This window comes from Athene cunicularia (genome assembly GCF_003259725.1).
Source record: "Athene cunicularia isolate RWA chromosome 5 unlocalized genomic scaffold, athCun1 chr5_part1, whole genome shotgun sequence".
NCBI lineage: Eukaryota > Metazoa > Chordata > Aves > Strigiformes > Strigidae > Athene > Athene cunicularia.
The window spans coordinates 3345103-3365190 of NW_020799101.1; positions in this window are offsets into that span (position 1 = coordinate 3345103).

The following is a 20088-nucleotide window of genomic DNA, read 5'->3' on the forward strand; positions in this document are numbered from 1 at the left end:
CTCCCCCAGATCCCTCAGCGCTGGCTCAGCCCGACTCTTCAACCCCTCCAGGGATCCCGGGGACTCCCCCCTGCCCTGGGCAGCCCATTCCAACGCCCAACAGCCCCTTCTGCACAGAAATCCTTCCTCAGAGCCAGCCTGACCCTGCCCTGGGCAGCTTGAGGCCATTCCCTCGGGGCCTGGCGCTGGCTCCTTGGCTCCAGAGACTCATCCCCCCTCTCTGCCCCCTCCTGGCAGGGAGTTGCAGAGGGCCAGGAGGTCTCCCCTCAGCCTCCTCTTCTCCAGACTGAACCCCCCCAGTTCCCCCAGCCGCTCCCCAGCAGACCTGTGCTCCAGACCCTGCCCCAGCTCCGTTGCCCTTCTCTGGCCACGCTCGAGTCATTCAATGGCCTTTTTGGGGTGAGCAGCCCAAAACTGAACCCAGGAATTGAGTCATTGACAGGGATTGGTGTCCACCGTTCATCCATGACGGGTGCTCCATCATGTCTTCAGTGGAGGGCTGCGGAGATCAGGGGACAGAGGGGAAAATCCCCACTCCAGCCAGAGTGTCCTACCAAGGAGCAGCTCCAGGCTCCATGGGACTTGGTGTGCAGGGAGACTCTGGTAGACTCGAGCTGTGCAGGGAGACCATCTCTTCCAGGAGACCTTCCCAGACATCATTCATGCTCAGCACAAGCAAGTGCCATTGCTACAGATGTAGCGTCCTCCTCCATAGACTTGTCCACCCTCCCCTGCAGCCCCTGGAAATTTTTTGTAGCTTCGCTGTGTGAATTCTGGGGTATTTCAGAGTCTCCCCACCAGGCTTGAGAGGTCCCCACTCAGCCCGTCAGGCCAGCGGTGCTTCAGATCTCTCAGGCATGAAGAGAAGCCCAGCCCAGACTCGAGTTCTCCTCAGCGCAGAGCCCACAGGCAGAGGTGAGGGCTCCCAAATCTCTCAGGATATTCAAGAAAAGGTCCTTGTGAACTTCGCAACACTTTATTTTCACTGACAGTTTTTACTGCTGAATTCTCATTAACCTGGTATTTTACTTAATATTTTAGCTTTTATTTCTTCCTCAAAAGTGGCTGGCCAGGTCTGACTGAACTTTTCCAAAGAGACAGATGAGAGACCTGGCATGGAAATATCAGCTCTGGCTGCTCAGAGTATGGGGTGATGCCATAAGCCACTGATAAATGTCTCTCAGTGGAAGGAGGTGGGCAGTGTTTGTGATGGGGGATGATGTTGGCTCCCTGCAGAAAAAAATTCTGCTCCTCAGTTCTTTTTGGGACCGAATTTATTATTTTCTGTTGATGTATGTGATTTTCTGTGCTCAAATGGACCTTCAGTCTGAGGTTTATTTGCATTTTAATAAACCATCTTTGATGGAGCACACCCTTCTCTATTCATCACTCACAAAAAAAGAGTGAATTGAAAATTATGCAGGAACTTAACGCATCTGAAAGGAAATTGCAGGCTAGGACTTGACTTCACTGAGATATCTGAAGATCAAATGATCCCATCTGTGACGGACATCAAAACCGAGTGGCATCTGTTTATGCCGAGAGCGCACAAGGGAACAGCTTTCATGAAAGGATGCTCTTGAGTGAGAGGTGTGTGCATTTAAGGACGTAAGAGTGGCCATACATGCTGGACACCAGCCTGGGAGCTTCTCCACCCATGGTCAACAGTGAACATGTAGGGGAAAAGCATAGGGTTGAGCACAGGGTGACCCTTCGGAACCTCCTCTGGTGGTTCAGGGACTTGGATCTGAATTGAGACTTTTTTGGAAGACCCCATGGAGGCTGCAGACCTGGGTGGGCTGTGGTGAGGGCCGGGGAAGGAGTGGGATGGAGCAGAAAGGCCCTGCGGGGCGGTGGGGGGAGCAGGAGGGTGGGTGATGTCCTGTTGTGCTGCAAGGCTCGGTGCAGACCACTTCCACCAGAGCAGCCTCCTCTGCAGGATGAGGCCCAGGAGGGATGCGCAGCCAAAGGCAGAAGTGTCTTCTCAGCTCCCTCTCTCTTGGAATCCTCTTTGGCGGATGCTGCAGCTACATCTGTTTCCTGGGGGCGGAGGTTTGCTGGAGGAGGAGCAGGAGGTGGGCAGAGAAAATTACAGAGGCGAAGGCAGTCAGAGAATAAGATCTAAGCGTCTGAGATCTTCATTGTCTTCTCTGCTATTGAGCTCAGGAAAAATTAGCACCATCCAAGCAGAGCAAAGCCATCTCTGCAGCTCTGCCATTTGCAGTTGGAAACAGGCTCCCCGAGCTCCCTATTTATAGCAGCTGCTTCGCTGAACCTTTGCACCGACGTGAGGTGATGGGGAGTCTTGGCTGTGGTTTCCCAAGCTGATCCCAGGGGATTTAAATATCACCGAGTGGTACTGATGGAAGAGGTCTGTGTCCATCCTGGGCTGGCTTGGGAGAGTCCAGCCTGGCCACACAGCCCCGCATGCAATGCCAGGCTGTTTTTGCAACCCTTGAAATGCTGGTTGTGCCACCTCCAGGGAGAGGAGGAAGGTGGCAGGGACGTCCCTGTGCTACAATCAGGGTCTCACCTTCCTGCGAGGGGAAACCCACTTCTGCCCTCGCCAGCCCCCTCCTGGTGCGTGAGATATCCCAGACACAGAAGCGTGAGGAACATTAACAGGGGAAAATGCATATTATTATGGCTAGGAGGAAAATAGCAGTGGAGAAAGGAGGGGAAGGGATGAATCATTTATGGCAGATGTCCCCACACTGCAAATACCACCCGGCTGTGGGGAAAAAAAAAAAAAAGTAAGCTAAGGAGAGTCTCACTGCTTATCTAAACATTTATAATAGAGCAAAAACGGAAAAGGTTTGTTTCATCCTATGGTGGCAAAGAGAGGAACTGCTGCAGATGCATCTAAAAAGCCTTAAAACTCCAAGCAGCCCCCCAAAGAGCAGTCTCGAGGGCTGGATTGGTGAGTAGTGACCCGTGCCAGCCCTGTGGTGGGGACAAGGTGCTCTCAGGCGACCGAAGGTCACAGCGGGTGGCCAGGCTGGGCCGTTCGGCTGCAGGGTGCTCTGTGTCACCCCTACCTGGTGCTTCATGTAGAGGATTTATGGTTTCAAAAAGGTTAGGGAGGCTTTTCAAGTTGCCCTCATTTAGTCTGTATTTTGAAAGTAGTTTCCAGGGTGTGGCGAGGCTCCGTGGGAAGCCAAGCTCCACAACAAATGGCCCCAAGCACCCTTACGCTGGCTTGCAAAATTAAAATTCAATTTTTAGACTGGTTCTTTAGCCCTGAGTAGCCCCAGTGAGGACCTTCTCTCCTGGTGCTCATTGCAGCTGGGGTTCTGCCTTTGTGCAGCAAGAAAGCTGCTTGAGGATTGCATACAATTCATTAATTCCCAATTAATGGCTGTAATTATCTACCCTTACATAAATAACCAGCTGTAGCATAACACAACCTTACAGTGTCTGTACAAGGTGCCCTGACTCACAGAGCAGCAGCAGGAAATAATACATACTAAAGAAAAATCTTTATCCAAGTAAGGAATAAATAAGACATTTGCCTTTTAGAAAGAGAATGACTCTAGAATAAGAAAAATCTTCCACACAACAGTTTTCAAGCATCCATGAGTCATTATATTTATAAGAGAAATTACTTTTCATGGGAAAATTTCAAGCAGCCATAGGAAGCTTTAATCTGTAGGCAAAGAAACATGACAGAGGCCTCACTGGTGCTGTCTTAAATCTTAGACCTCACCCTTTCCATCCACAATTGCACTTCCCAGGCTGCCAGTGTGAGCCAGTCTCCAGGGCAGCTCGCCTGATCCCTTCCCCAAAATGCTTTTAAAGGTATATGGCAGCGTAGTCCTGGCAAGGAGCGGTACCCAGCAGAAGGTGCCATCTCCAGAGCTGTTGTGGAAGGGCAGCAGGGAAAGCTCAAGCCAGGCAGAAGTCACTGGTGGCCCTTCAGAGCCTGGTCAATGCGCTGGAGGATTTTATAAGTGAAGGGAGGCTCTTGGGGAGTGGTGACTCCTCAATCAATAGCGAGGATGGCTCCTGCTAAACTCCCCCCCAAAATGGTCATTGCAGAGGGAAACGATTCAACTTCCAAAGGTTTCAAGCCGCAGAAAGCTACATCCTTCCTCTAAGGCACAGCAGCGAGGGCATGCAATGCTCCTGGTTCTCCCACAAACTCTTGCCAAGCTGCCCATATCCTCCTCCTGGCGCAGGGGCACGGGGCAGCCAGGGGACACAGAGGTGCTGCTGGGGGCACTGGGGACATCAGCGTGGTGAGGTCTGTCCGGGCAGGCTGCGTTGCGTAAGCCAGCCGGATACCCGAAGATGCGCTCCCAAACTGCAACGGATAAAAATATCCAGGGAATACGTGTTGCTCTGACTAAAGCGCTGCTAAAATAGAAGAGTGCGCAAATCCCGTTTTAGCTGCTCCTCCCGAGCCTCCCGCCTTTTCTCCTGCAGGACCGATACCCGTAGATCGCTGCGGAGGTTTATATCTCACTGCCCTCACCACCCCCTCGCCGCCAATGTGCTACCTGCGTCTGAGTGGGTGCTTTTCTTGCTGGGATGTTGCTTTGCACTCACTGGGGTGAGTATAAAGAGGGAGGTTAAAATGTCACTTTGCTCAGGTTAATAAATTAGTTGTAAAAGGGTTTGTTTGTTTTTTTTTTTTCAGAAGCTCCTTGGCTTGCGGCAAACTGTGGATATGACATTTCCCCATGTATGGTCCCCGGGCCTTTGGTGCAGAGTTTACACTGTAAATCTTCCCTTGTAGGATGTTAAAATAAACTACCATTTTTTGGATGTCTTTCTGTTGGAAATCCAGTCCTCCAGGCCTGCTGCTCTCTGATCCAGCCATTAGACAACTTCTGTCATTCCTGCACATAGCGTCACAGAATGGTTTGGGTTGGAAGGGACCTTTAAAGGTCACCTTGTTCCCACAACCCTGCCCTGGGCAGGGCCACCTTCCACCAAAGCCCCGTCCAACCTGGCCTTGAACCCTTCCAGGGAGGGGGCAGCCACAGCTTCTCTGGGCAGCCTGTGCCAGGGCCTCACCCCCCTCACAGGGGGGAATTTCTTCCTTACATCTCATCTAAATCTCCCCTCTGTCAGTTTAAAACCGTCACCCCTCATCCTATCCCTCCCCCTGATGACGAGTCCCTTCCCCCTTTCCCGCAGCCCCTTTCAGCCCTGGGGGGCCGCTCTAAGGTCTCCCCGGAGCCTTCTCTCCTCCAGCTGAACCCCCCAACTCTCAGCCTGTCCTCACAGGGGGGGGATCCAGCCCCCCAAGCATCTTCGTGGCCTCCTCTAAAACCCATCAGTTGGGATGAACAACCCGAACTCCTATGAGCAGCTCTTCCCACCACCTACACATGCTCTGCACCACTTCTTCCTACCCTGCCTCACCATGAGGCAACAAGTTTTCTGCCAGTTTCTGTTAGGATGTGAAAAGCAGCGTTCCCCCAGGGAGGTCACTGAAACCTGTTCACACAGGACCGGGCTGGGAGGGAGTCAGGAGGGAGCTGGGCGCTGCCAACATGCCTTTTGTTGGTGCTGAGCTCCAGCTGACCCCACAGAGCTGGGGGCTGCTGGGTGTCCCAAGCTCTGCAGGCTGTGGGGCTCCGCATGTTCCCTCCCAGTGTCTGTTTTCACTCTTGGGAGGAGACACCATCAGAGGGGATGAGGCTGGAACTGGGGCTGTGGGCATCTGCTGGGGACGGGGGACTCCATCTCCATCATGAGGACGGGACGTTGCGCTTGATGCCTCCAGGTCTGGCATAAACCTGGTCCCAGCCCAGGGCTGGAGAAGCATCTGGAAGAGCTTTCCTGACTGACTGACAGACAGACAGACAGACCCCCCTAAGCATAGACCCAAACACTATGACAGTGCTGCGTTGCCCACCCCTGGGCACGTGCCTATTTCTCACCAATGTTGTGTGATATCAGGAAAGATTTCTTTGCAGAAGGGGCTGTTGGGCGTTGGAATGGGCTGCCCAGGGCAGGGGGGAGTCCCCGGGATCCCTGGAGGGGTTGAAGAGTCGGGCTGAGCCAGCGCTGAGGGATCTGGGGGAGTTGGGAACGGTCAGGGGGAGGGTCATGGTTGGGCTGGAGGAGCTTCAAGGGCTTTTCCAACTGAGGTGATTCTGGGATTCTGTGAACCCACTCTCTATTTCTGCTAGCGGGGATCGCAGCCACGCGGCTGCATGGCTCCCCAAGGCTGCACACCCTCCCACACAGGTGGGTTTGGAGCAAAGCTGCCTCCCAAGCCTCCAGGAAGGCCCTGTGGAGCCCAACCCAACCACTAGCAGCGCCCCAGTGACACCCATCTCAGGGCTTGGGTGTCCTGGAGGCTCCACACCAGCTGCTTGTGGGCAACATGAGCCAGCGCTGGAGAGGAACCTGCCAGAAGGATGGAGGAGAAGCAGGCAGTGCCCACAACCTTTTTCCTTTTTAATGAGCCTCAATGGGAAGTCACTGCAAAGAGGACAAGCTGAGAGGTGACAACACAGCTCCTGTCACCCTGCCAGAGCGGGGAAGCTCTGTGCTCTGGCACCTCAGAAGGCAGCTCAGCCGTGCAGGACGCATGGGAAACAGATTATTAATCCTTTGGTATCCTGCAATAAGTATATGTCACCCCGTCGTTTTGCATGCTTCCGCTGACAACAAAACATGCAGGCATTGTTAACGGCTTATTAAAATTCATCGGGAGCTGCCACTGCAGGCTGCTAAAATAGAGGCTGCTCTTGATGCTAAGCCAAATCATTTGAGTTTTTCATTTCAATGATCATGTAAACAAACTGTCAGACATCCAGATGCAGACATGGAGAAATATCCACGGACTGTAAAAGTGACGAGGCTTGGCATATATTAATTTGCTAATCTGATTGTTGTGAATAAATTAAATGACAGTGTTAGAAGTATATACCCTAGGCCCATTTTCTGTTATATTAAGATGTGCTGATTTTGCATCCTGGGTCACTGAGCTAGTAGAGATGTGTCTCAGCAGTCAGCTGAACCAAAGGCAGATTTATGCAGCCCCTTCTTTTCAAATCTGGAGGTCTCAAAGTGTGGGGTAACTCTCTGTCATGGAGAGCCAGGAAAAGCTTTAGGAAAACAGCCATGCAAATAGAGTATAAAAAAAGTTAGTGGCCCTGTAGCTCTTTCGCTCAGATGTAGGACTATTTTCCATCAGAAAATGCATATGCTAGATGTTAAGGCAGAGGCACCGTGCTGTGCAGAAGTTTTGATCTGCTGAGCACGGGCCGACAGCAGCCAGTGGTTCTGCACGGCGCAGCGCTGCGATGGAAGAACATCGCCCTCCGAGAGCCGGGCACGACTGCGAGGCTCCGCGTGACGGAGAGTTTACCCCATCCCCTGGCAATCTGTTACAGTGATTCATTACCTTCCATTAAAAGCACGCATTTTATTTCCAGCTGGAATTTTTCAGACTTGAGCTTCTAGCCGTTGGATATCATTAAGCACTGTTTTTATTAGATCAAAAAGGTCTCCAACACATACCTCTTCCCCCTGGGAATGGCACAGTGGGATTGCATTGCCTCTGCGTTGTCTGACGGTGTGTGTATTGTGTATTAAGCTTTCTGTTTTCCTTTGAATTTTTCGGCAGTTCTCGGAGCTCCCTTTGGAAGACCTCGGCTGCCAAATACCATGAAGAGGGGTGAAAAGATCAAAGAAGCAGCCGTGCTGTTCAACCCATGGTCCACACGGTTCGTGTCTCCAGCTGTGGGTGTAAGAGGAGGCTGTCACAGCAGGGCAACGTGTGTGATTTATTCCCCGGGTGTTCTCCCAGCACATGCGTGTTTCCTCACCCATACGCAGTCTGTTTGCCAAGTCTCAAGAAGTCTCCCTTCCAAGGAGTCAACCCAGTTCCCCAACTTTTGCCTTTCTCAAAGGCCTTTGGCAAGGATTTCCACAGATTTGCTCTACGCTGCATGGAGGCTCCCCATGTCTGTAGTGCCCTGGCAAGATACTGCGCTCAGCCCTCGCCTCTCCTAACGCAGGCACTCCACACGCCATGCCGCGACCTGGGCACATCGCTCGAGCAGTGGCTCAGAGCCCAGATTTCTTCAAAAACTCCTCCTGGCACTGATGAATTGCCTCTCGGCGGCTCAAATCCAGCCCCAGTTCCTGATCCCATCTGCCTTGTGGCAGGGGAGGCAGGGAGCTCCATGGGAGGGAGCACGGGCAAACCTGTCTGCCCATCCTCACTGCCATGGCCTGTGGGGCAGGTGGAGGAGATGGGGACGGGCACAGGGACCTGCCACAGTGCTGGAGCGTGGATCCAGGGTGATGGTGTGGCTGTACCCTGCTGTGTCAGGGCACTGGGTGTCCACAGGCTCCTGCAGATCCAGTAACAGTGACACAGCCCCTTGTCTCCAGGTTGCTCCTGCCCAGTGTTAAAAATGGGCTTGGGCAGCCCCAGATTTTTAGACTGGCTCTGAGGAAGGATTTCTTTGCAGAAGGGGCTGTTGGGCATTGGAATGGGCTGCCCAGGGCAGGGGGGGAGTCCCCGAGATCCCTGGAGGGGTTGACCCAGCGCTGAGGGATCTGGGGGAGTTGGGAACGGTCAGGGGGAGGGTCATGGTTGGGCTGGAGGAGCTTCAAGGGCTTTTCCAACCGAGATGATTCTGTGATTCTGTGAGCGTGGAGCAGACTGGGCTGTTGTCAACATGGAAGAAAAGCATAAATAAATGTAATTGAGAGGCAAGACTGCTCCTTTATGGACCCATTTTATGAAAATCCCTCATCTCTTTAGCTTCTAATTTAGACACTTCAACAGAAACCCCGGGTCCCACTTTTCCCATGTTTCAGACTCTCCCCCAACACTGCTCTCACAAGGTGGGGCTCCTATGCACAGCAGCACTGGGATATTGTGTGTAACCAGATGTTCCCATGTTTCTCCTCTGAACAGCAACCAAGCACCCCAGCACTATTCAAACTTCATTCTGCAGCAGAGATGGGACTGTGCAGCAGCCCCTCAGTTCCCAGTTTGGGGCGGGGGGGGTGGTGGGGGTGCTGCGCATCTGTGTGGGAGCTGCACAGAAGCTAGTTTGTGTCTGGGGGTATCAGGCACCTGCGTGTTGCTTCCTAGCCCATCCCACCCCAGGAGAACCCAAAAAATTACTCTGGTAGCACTCTCCAGAAGTGCTCAAGTAAATGTTTAAGCATGATAATCACCATCTCCCTCTCAGGTTTCTGATTCACCCTGTGACATTTAGTTTTATTCAGCATATTCTGGCTGAAGAAAGTGTTTGTGCTGATTGTGGTGAAAATATCCTTGTGCCCTCTTAGATGTCCCTCTTGCCTGATTTAGCAGGCTGAGCTCTCTTGGAGGAGCACATTTCGCTCTAAGATAGTTTTTTCTGGCCCAGTGTTACTTTTGCTACCTGCAGGTGAGTGGGTACATGCTGGACTGGACTCCTAGGAGAGAAGCTTTTCTAATAATCATGGTTTCTTGGTTGGTTTCTCAATGACATTTTAAGGCAGAGGCAGGCAGGGATCTGTGGGTGAAAGAACATTTTGCATCAGCCTACACAGCAGTTACAGCACCCTCGGTAAGTACTGCGTGGGCAAGTTGTACAGGGCTCTTCACAACAGAAATACAGAAATATATGCCAGAGAGAACACCCTCCGAGGAACAGAGGGCAGAGCTCTTATTACAGAATGATGGACTCAATTATTCCCTGAAAACATATTAAAATGACTCTGTTTCTTATTGCAAAAGGATGAATGAATCCCCATTTTGTTAGTGCAAATAGGTTTCCATTTGAAGTTACAGAGGGTGTGAAAGATCAGCCAGCTCATGCTCTGCAGGTAGCTCAGCGTAATCCCTCGGGCCCGCAGCAAGAGCAGAGAGCTGTGGAGGAAAGTACAGTGTGACAAAAAAAGACCTCCTGCCAGGATCCAGCACTTCCATCCTCATCACAGCCTGTCCATCACAGCTCCCTGCGGCTTGGCTGGGATTTTGCTGGGAGCCCTGAGTCTGGGTCTGCAATTCCCAAAGCAAAAAACCCAAGTTAGTTATAAAAAGAGTATGAGTTTTTTTAGAAAACCTTAGAAGATGTCTCTTAGAATGAGCGTGGCAAATGCACACACACTGTATAAAGGCACGATCTGCAAGCAAAGATGATTAGAACACATTTCCACAACCAACAAGGTAAGTGTAGAGCATGAATTACCTTGCTACCACCATGTCCCTTGCTGCCATGACCACTCAGTAGCCCAATGCTGGGTTTCTTGGTGTCAGCAGAGGAGGGAGGGATTCGTACTGCCACGGTCAGCTGGAAAGGAGGACACATCAGAGAGGGGCTTTGTTGACTGGGTTTGCAATTAAAAGCTGCCTCTGCGGCTAAATCTGGGGGTTTTGTGGCCATGAAAAGAAAGTGTGAATAATAAAAGTCCAGCGTGAGATCCAAACTTTTCCAGTCTCAGGGAGTTTGGATCTCAAATTCGATTTTGGGCTCCATGAAAGTTCCTCCCATCCTAATCCCAGCCCAGGAGAGCAAATACCCATCATAACCAGCCAGCAATGGAGCTACTCACAGAAGGACTTTCCAGGGAGAGAAGTGGAGGAGAGGTGCTAAATGCAAAATCGTGATGTGCTGTTCACAACTCTTGTGGGCCTGATTCAGAGCCCACCAGTGTTAATGAGAAAAGATTTGGCTAGATAAGGATGGTTCCTTACAGAAGAACAGGTTTTGTCCTGTTGCCATACTACCACTGTGCTTCTTTTTTGCTGGAAAACCAAAAAGTCATAAGGAGAAATGTTCCCCTGTGCTCAAAGACAATGACTTTGGAAGTGCTGTCTCCCTTGCTAGCCTCGCCAAGGTCAGTCATCTTGTCATCTGCCTCGTTAGATGCTCTTGATATTATTTCTCTGCTGCTCTGCTTGATTCTTTGATGCTAAGCACTCCATTGGAGATGTCTTGTTTAAAGAAAAAATACCAACTTGATTTAAAACTCTTTTTCCAGTTAACAAGCAGCGGGCTTTCTGCCAACAGCCAGCCAGCCCGACTCCTTTTGAAGGCAGAAATGTGTCCCGCTCTCAAGGTGCTACGACGCTATTTGTGGCACTGCCTGGCACAGTGTGGTTTCAGCTCAATAGCAAGGATGTGATTAGAAAGAGGTTAGCATCGATACCCACACAGGGCAGGCTGAAAGAAACGAAAAAGGGATGTAAAGAAAAGGAGGAGTGAGGTGATCCCTCACCAAGAATTATCTGGATGCCTGGGGATATGCAGAAAATCAGACTGTTTCCCCCTCTCCCCATGGCCTCTCTGACCTCAATACCCAGGAAAATAATCTAATCTAATCTGCTCTAATAATCCAACATAATCTTCCCGAGTGTCATGAACTACATCTCACCAGCATTATCTGATAGGAATGAAGTAATGTGCCTCTTACAGATTACGTTATCTATACGGAAGATTTATTTTTAGCTTCAAAAGTAATATTACTTCCTCAGCAGCTACCCAGAAAAACTCTTCCAGCCTCAGAAATGACAGTGAAAATGCAGGTTTGATCCTTCTGCTCTGCTGGTGAATGGGAATGTGTCCACATGCAGCACCAGCCACAATAAACATTGCCTGTCTCTGGCTTCTCATGTTACACAGGCTTCATTTCCCACAGTGACAGGGAAAATGTAAGGTATCCTGCCATCTCCCCTGCCACATGAATTTTTAAGGACAGAAACTGGGCCTGAACTGGAGTGTTTTTATTGACTGAGTATAATGAGTTAAATACGGCCTGTTTTCTGTCTTGCCTGAAGGAGCCCTGTGCGCATGGCATCTGCTGGAGCTCCTCAGTCAGTGCCAGAATAGCCACACAGACCTTCCACTTGCAAAACATTTTACAAGAAAACAGTTTTAAGATCATTTTCTTTCTCTGTCTTTGGACACCCTTAGGCAGACTCCAGTGCTGGCTTCAAGGCAACAGGTTTCTTGTCACTAAAATACAGCAAATGTCTTTCAATCAGCACAACGCTCACTGTCTCCTGGAGCCAAGAGCAGCTTTCAAATTGGTGCAAAGTGATGTAAAACCTGCAGGTCAGTAGGGATTTACATCCATATCAGGTGGAGTAAATAGGGAGGGCAGGAGATGGTCATTTTGTGCCTGGCTCTGCAATTGAGTGTGCAAGATAGTTCTTGGCCCAGCTGTCCCTTTATACACACATGCTTTGCTCCACAATCTCTGCTTCGTTTATCTTTTGCAGCAAAATACTATCAGCAGAGGAAGCAGCAACACCTACATTTCTGGCTGCCCACCATTTCCCACTGCAGGCTCCTGCTTTCAGTCTCTTCTCATTTTCCCAAGGTGAAATCTCGCCGGCTGACGTATTCCAGGCCACCTAGCTGCTTTGGAACAAATATTCAGAGAGGTTTCTGCTAAAATCCTTTCAGCAGTTTGAGACTGAAGCTCAGGAAAACAGGAGGCTTGCCCCATGCAATGATAATTCTCACCCGTGTTTCTCTGAGGTTGTCTCACTCTTCCCTGTTTTTGATCAGAAATTGGAAATTTGGTAGTTCAGCCACCCTGGCTTTGAGAATATGTCTTTTGCAAGTCTTGTCAAAGCTTGCCAAATCTGTGACTGCAGGATGCTCTTGTGGAAACAGGTATAATGGTGGAAGAAGCAGGATCTCATCTAGCAGCTGTGATCTGAACAGCAGCCTGAAAATCAACTGGCTTCTATGCTGAACGCAGCTTTCCTTGCTGTATCTCTGATGGGGGACAGAAATACTATTTGTTTGTGAAGAACTGAAGCAACAGCATGATAGATCAACATGTGATGAACTGTGTTATCCTGTACCCAGTGCAGGAGAAGGAGGTCAGCAGCACACAGGAGAAGGGGCTGAGGGTGGGTTTTAATTGTGAATATTGAATTGCCTTGGTAGAGGAATTCCTTCTGTACACAGAGTCAGGCAGAGGTCTGGAGGAAAATAAGGACATTCCTTTCTTATTTTTTCTTGGAGGTGTGCTCACAAAACTCTGCTCTGAAAAACGCTGTCCTAATGCAGGACAAAACCTTGCCCCAGAAAGCCCAGGAATGCAGGGGAGAGGAGCACAAAGACAACGTTGGAGAGAGCGAAGGGCAATGCTGGGAGTTTGGTGGGAGCTGAAATGGTGGGATCAGTGATGGCCTCCTGACACCTTGGGAGTGAAGGGGAGAAGGACAAATGGAAACTGCTGGAGTGGGAAATCGTTCTCTGGCATAATGCTAATTATTTTTAAGATGTGATAAACTGTGCTTCGAGGGGAGAGCCAGAGGCCAGGAAGATGCTAGGGAGAGAGCTGTGGGCAGGAGAGAGAGAAATCAAGAGATGGAATGGGGTCGGGTTGCTGGAGAAAGAGGAGGGTTTGGAAAGAGGAGAGCAGAGGGACAGCTACTGACACTGGGTCAGTTCATCAGCTGCCCTTCCCTCAAATGTCAAACATGGATCTAGAAGAAACGCAGGTTTGAGGAGTGCGGGGTGTTAGAAAAGACAGCAGAGAACCAATGAGAGCAACTCAGCTCACCTGTCAGCACATCCTGCTCTGCTGGAGCTCTCTGGGCTCTGCTGACAGGACAGGAGCTTTGACACCTCTCTCCACAACATGTGTCCTGATCCCAAACAAAACCCTGCCTGGATGCCCTCAGAGATGTCCCCAGAAGAGGAAGATGAAGCTAACCAGGGCTGCAAGGCTGAGAGGAGAGGGGTGAATCCTCAAGAGAGAAGAATCTCTTTTGACACAGCATTTGATACTGAAAAGGAGTTAAAAACGCTCTCAGAATAGTGCATGAAAGAGTTAAAGCAAATGCATAAACATGTGAGACAATATTAATTGTCTGAAACACAATCTGTTTGACTTTTGGTTTATAAAGATCTCTCCACTTTAGTTCCCATGGTAACTGTTGCGCAAAACCACACTTTTCCTAATCATCTCCACAGAGTTTAAAGCAATTTTGTAATCCAATCAAATGTAAAGAAGAGAATTTGTTTTTGCGTGGAGAAAAACTGCTACCTAATGAGCAAACAGTGACTGGGAGAGGCCAGATTTACAATTATGACCCTAGAGAGACACTTAATTACTGAATAATTAGCAGTTATTGGAGTTTCTTAGCGCACAGAGGAAAGACTGATGGATAATGGTTGTGAGAAGGGCTGTTGTCATCCTGAGGTCTTCCAAGTAGTTTTGAAAGGTGAGAAGCAGCAAACCTCGCCGCGCGTGGCGTTTTCGCCCGCTGATGCAGACTGCAGTCAGGCACGTAAGGATGGCGTAAGGGCAGAACCTGAGACTGCAAAACTCTTTGCTCACGCTGAAGCTGAAGCTCTCAAGAACCAAAACATCTAATACAGGGTCTTCTGGCCCCCGTGAGCCTGTGTGGAGGCCACCCAGGGGCTGGGGAGCAGAAGGACTAGTGTTGGCCGGGAACGCGCCTTCGCGTGGTGCTTCTCCGAGCGCAGTCCCCTGTGAAGGGGGGTTTCTGTTCATCCTCCCCTGTGTAACAGAGTGAAAGCCAAGTTCAAAGGCACCAAACCCAACCTGGCTTCTGCGAAGTCAGTGACACCTTCTATGGGCTTTGGTTTAGGCAGGTAGGGCTGAATTATTTCCCTCAATACTGAGGATTTTTATGTAGGAGGAAGCACTGACGCATGGATTGTCTTCCTGGAATGAAATCCAGAGCTACAGAAAAGTAATTAGCTCTTGACTTTAATTCTTCTAATGCTGAAGCCCAGAAAACTGTTCTGAGTAGAATTCTAACTGCCAACTTTCTCCAAAGGCCAAAGCCAGAAAACAGCCAAATAAATGAGGCAGGATCAGTTTTTCTTCTTACAGCAGCACAAAATGCAGCCCCAGGCCTGGGACGTTCAGGGTCAGCTTGATTTCACCTTGGGCTTTAGGACAATGACTTCATGTCTCCTGCCTCTCATGATTACATGCAGGAAAGCTCTCTGCATAATCTCTTGGCATTTCATAAATGCAGGCTGTCTAAATGAGGTCAGGGCTTCGATGCTGTACCTCATCCAGGGACTGCAGAGCTTGGGCTGTGTTTTGAAGTAATTACCTGGCCAGCACTCTGCTATCTTCAAGTGGTCCTTCATAAGGTCAGCTCCAGGCAGGCAGCCTCTCTGCTCCTCCTGTTCATTCTCCTGGTTTAGTGCTCAGCTCATCATCAGGACATGTAAGGGTACTTAAAAAAAAAACCCCAACAACAAAAAAACCCACAGAAATAGAGCTGGTTGAATTTATTCACATTTAAGATATAGATGAATTAACATACTGGAAAAAAAAAAAAAAAGGTGAATTGTGTGGAATTTTTAAAAATGTTTTTGACTGCTTACAGAACTCCTTGAATTTGGAAAATTTGTTCATCTCTGTGGCTTTAACTTTGTGGAAAATGTTGAGATATTCAAACATTTTGCTCTTTTTTTTTTTTTCTCGTTTTCAGCTCAAAAGAAAACCAAGAGGAAGCAGAGTCATTCTACTCCCACTCCTACCTGTGAGATCTCATTTTCTGAAGCACTGATGTCATCAAGAAAAGGATGATTTCTTGATTACCCAGGCATTTTTTACTTTATCATCTTTCATCCTCTAGCAAAACCAAACACCTCCGTGGGCAGGAGGATGTATTGGCCTTGTTTGCTGGGCTCAGTGCCTCATGGCTGAACAACCCCTTGTCTGACAAGTGTTCTTGCCGACTGACGCTTCGCCTGCGGTTAAGATACTCATAATTACTTTTTCCTCTGTTAAACAATAATCTGGGCTTGTGCTTCAGCATCTTTCTGTGCGTCAGCAGTACTCACTCTCTAACTGGACAACTCTTTTCATGAAACTTATAAAGAGTTGATATTTTTGTAACCCCAACCTTGGTCAAAATGATGGCCACTATTGTGGTTTTGTGTTGGGGGGAAGGACTGTAGACTGACCACAAAATCCCCTTTACCTCAGCTCCTTAGAAAAACAACCTAAAAACATGAGTAAAATTCGACAAAGAAAAAGCCCTCTGCCGTTAACACCTTGAAAGATTACAGGCAGCCAGGCAGTTTCTAACCAAAGAGGAATTTCTTCTAAACCTTCAGTCTCTTCCCCATTTAGAAGCAGCCTCAACTCTGCCACTGTGTGGCAGTGCTGAAAAAGAACATGAAAAAAATCACTAACCAGTGAAAAAATCACAGAATCATAAAATGGCATGGGTTGGAAGGGACCTTAAAGATCATCTAGGCCCACCTCCCTGACCCAGTCAGGGCCACCTTCCACCAGCCCAGGTTGCCCAAAGCCCTGTCCAACCTGGCCTTGAACCCTTCCAGGGAGGGGGCAGCCACAGCTTCTCTGGGCAGCCTGTGCCAGGGCCTCACCCCCCTCACAGGGAGGAATTTCTTCCTTAGATCTAATTTAAAAGTACTGTTTAATATCATCATCAATGACATGGACAGTGGGATGGAGGCACCTCAGCAAGTTCCCTGCCAACACCAAGCTGTGTGTGCGGGGACACGCAGAGGGCAGGGATGCGCCATCCCGAGGGACCTGGACGGGCTGGAGAGGGGGGACCTGCAAACCTCGTGGAGTTCAACAAGGCCAAGGGCACGGTCCTGCCCGTGGGTCGGGGCAATCCCCAGCACAGACCCAGGCTGGGCGAGGAGGGGCTGGAGAGCAGCCCCCAGGAGAAGGACTTGGGGGGTTGGAGGGTGGAAACTGCCTGTGAGCCAGCACCGTGCGCTGGCAGCCCAGAAAGGCAACGGTGTGCTGGGCTGCACCCAGAGCAGGGTGGGCACAGGGCCAGGGGGGGATTCTCCCCCTCTGCTCTGCTCTGGGAGAACCCCTGCAGGGCTGGGTCCGGCTCTGGGGCACTAACAGCAGAAGGACACGGATCTGCTCGAGCAGGTCCAGAAGAGGCCACGGAGATGCTGGGGGGGCTGGAGCACCCCCTGTGAGGACAGGCTGGGAGAGTTGGGGGGTTCAGCTGGAGAAGAGAAGGCTCCGGGGAGACATTAGAGTGGCCCCCCAGGGCTGAAAGGGGGGAGGGACTCTTTTTACCAAGGCATGTAGGGATAGGACGAGGGGTGACAGTTTTGAACTGGAAGAGGGGAGATTTAGATGAGATGTAAGGAAGAAATTCCTCCCTGTGAGGGGGGTGAGGCCCTGGCACAGGCTGCCCAGAGAAGCTGTAGCTGCCCCCTCCCTGGAAGGGTTCAAGGCCAGGTTGGACGGGGCTTTGGGCAACCTGGGCTAGTGGAAGGTGGCCCTGCCCGGGGCAGGGTTGTGGGAACAAGGTGACCTTTAAAGGTCCCTTCCAACCCAAACCAGTCTGTGATTCTATGTGGACAGTTACTGGGGTTTGCGAACAGGAAGGCTGTGGGCAGTTTGTCAGTGGTCCTTGAGGCTCAGGAGAGTTTTCACCAGGGATCCTACTTTTTCCCTTGAGTGGTGCTGCAGCTGGAGGCCAACCTTGGTTGTAAAGGCAGGATACAGTGCTCTTAGCACAGATCTCAGCAGACATACCTCTTCCTTCCTGCAAACACCATCACTGAATTTGAACTCCAGCACAGCACCTCCAGCAGGCCAGACCATGTATTTTTCTCACTTCTGTATGCAAGGAGGCATGGGCAAACTCTGCGATAAGAGAGAACATTAAGGACCTGTAGTAAAACTTATTTAAGATGTGTTTGCCACAATTTAACTCTTGCCACCTGCAAGGGGAAAGAGCCATGCCTGGAAGCCCAAGGATCCCTCTTTAGATTCAGGATTAAGCAGAGAGGGGAAGCACCAGGATGGTCTTGGAGACACCTCAAGTTGGTCAAGATCAGAATCACGGGGCTCTGCAGCCGCATGAACATAAAAGGATCCGGTGTTGCTCCCGTGCAGGAGTATCATACCTCTAAGGAAGCAGGAGGGTAAGAAGGGGATTGAGCTGTGGTGACTAAGGGATTAAATCAGTGCTGTCCTTCCACTCTCTGCCCATTTCTGAATGCAAGTCACAAAGCAACATTTTTTTTTCAAATCTCACCTCACAATAACAGAGCAGGCACAGAGGAAGGGACAAGGGGTGGCATTAGGAGCTGTGTTCATTTCTTAAGGTCACTCAGAGCCATCTCATGTTTGTTTGGTTATTAAATCTCTTTATTCTGCTGTGAACCTTGAAAAACGAGGCAGACATTTCTCCATACAGCTTGGGAGGGCTGAGGTGCTGAGGTGAATAGGCTGAAGGAAGAGCACATAAAAGATACAGTCAAAGGCTTTCTTGTTCTCAAATGCCTCAAAAGTTTACAAAGAAGCAAGACAATGTCAGTGTAATAATAATGGGAAAAAAATGTAATTTACAGCAGCCATTACCCTTAAATAATTGCTGGAACCAAGCAAAGGAGGTATGAAGTCATACTTTTCAGTGTCTTTCAAGCTGTTTCCATAGGGAGCTTGGTGTGCCTTTGAAACTACTCTTTATTTACAGTGAATACTTACCAGCTCCTTTCTCCTTCAGCCTAGTAGCATTACATGGCAAAGTCATTTTTCTTGTCTCACAGTTCCACATGTGCCCTTCCAGGTGGGACTTGGGCCCAGAAAAGCTTTCCTGCGGCGTTGTCTAGGGGCTGGGTTGCAATCACTTCTGCTGCTGCCCATATGCCATCATGGTTTTTCTCTTCTGTTAACCTGCACATGGATTAAATCAAAATCATCCTCTGCGCAGGCATCTCTTTGGACGCACCGAAGAAAGGAACATTTACTTATCCACTTATTCAGCATGAATAAAAGGTGGGATCATGCTTCTAGCCACTTTCCCCAGGATGTAGATCAAAGCCAGTAGTCACCCAACCTCCGCTCCACATGGTAATGCAACATATTTGTTTATGTACTTATTCTTCAACACGTCCTAAATTATCAGGATGCGTACTGCTACCCTGAAGAACTGAAGACAGCTCTTCGCATCTCATCTCATTACTGATGCAGCACGGAGGTATTCTTGGATTATCAATAACAAATCTAAAAAATTCAATTATGACTAAAGTGGAATAGCAGAGAGTGCTGCAAGGAGTGATTTATTACTGAACCCTGAATCAATGAATAACAAGCTTCATCAAGTACTTAGTAATGCTTTAGTGTTCTTCTACAGAAAGGAACATACACATTGTACTACAGAAAAGTTGCCAAAATGTAAAAAAAAAAAAACAAACCCACAACCCATCTCCAAGCATTGATTTATTCTTTTTCCTGCATTGCTCTAACGGCTGCTGCAGACCCACTTGCTCCACGTGCCAAGGCCCTAAATTGTGGGATGTGAAATTATGGCAAAGGCCTCTTTGGAAGATGCAGGCAAAGAACAGAAAAGGGAAGGTGACATTATCACAGCTACTCCTGACCAAGAGAAAAAAAAAAAAAAAAAAAAAAAGAGATTCCTTCCCTTGAAAAGCTTAAGGTGTTGACTGTGGAGAAATGATGTGGGATTTGTCTGCTCGTTATCAGTGACCTTCTTCCAACTTTTGCTTGAGAACTAAGTTACTTTCTGCTGTAAGTAACTAAAGATGCAGTTGAGGGAAGGAGGGAAGTAGAGGTTAGAGTGAGGGGAATCTGTTCCCCTGTGACCCTGTACAGCAGTTTCCTCACCTCGCGGCAGGCCACAATCTGCCGAGTACCCACTGCTCTCCCATTCCTCGGGCAGGAAACAGGGTGCAGCGGAATCACACAGCCGTGGTGTTTGCTGCGGCTGGTTTTGTTCCTGGGCAGCTGTGAACTGCACACAGAGGGCAAGCAGCCTGCGCAGGCCCCCCTGCTGCCCAGCTGAGGGGCCGGGCTCCCTGTGGAGACACCGGGCTCCCTGTGAGATGCCATCCCCTGCACTGCAGCAGGGGGAAGCAGTGCTTCTCCCTCACGTCCCCAGGACGAGGCTGGGAGTGGGATTTACCAGAGAAAGGAGCCACCAAAGCTGCCCCTCAGCCATTCCCTGCCACCCCCACCGCCCGTGAGGAACATGGCGGGAGAGATGGCAGGGCAGCGCCGTGTGAGGCACAGAAAGCAGCACCCCTCATTGGCCGAACCCGGTGTCTGCCAACCTCACAACTCGACGCTCTATAGGCTGTTCGCCCCCGCTGAGCCCGCCCCCAGCTCGGCCCCGCCTGGCCCCGAGGCGCCCGCAGC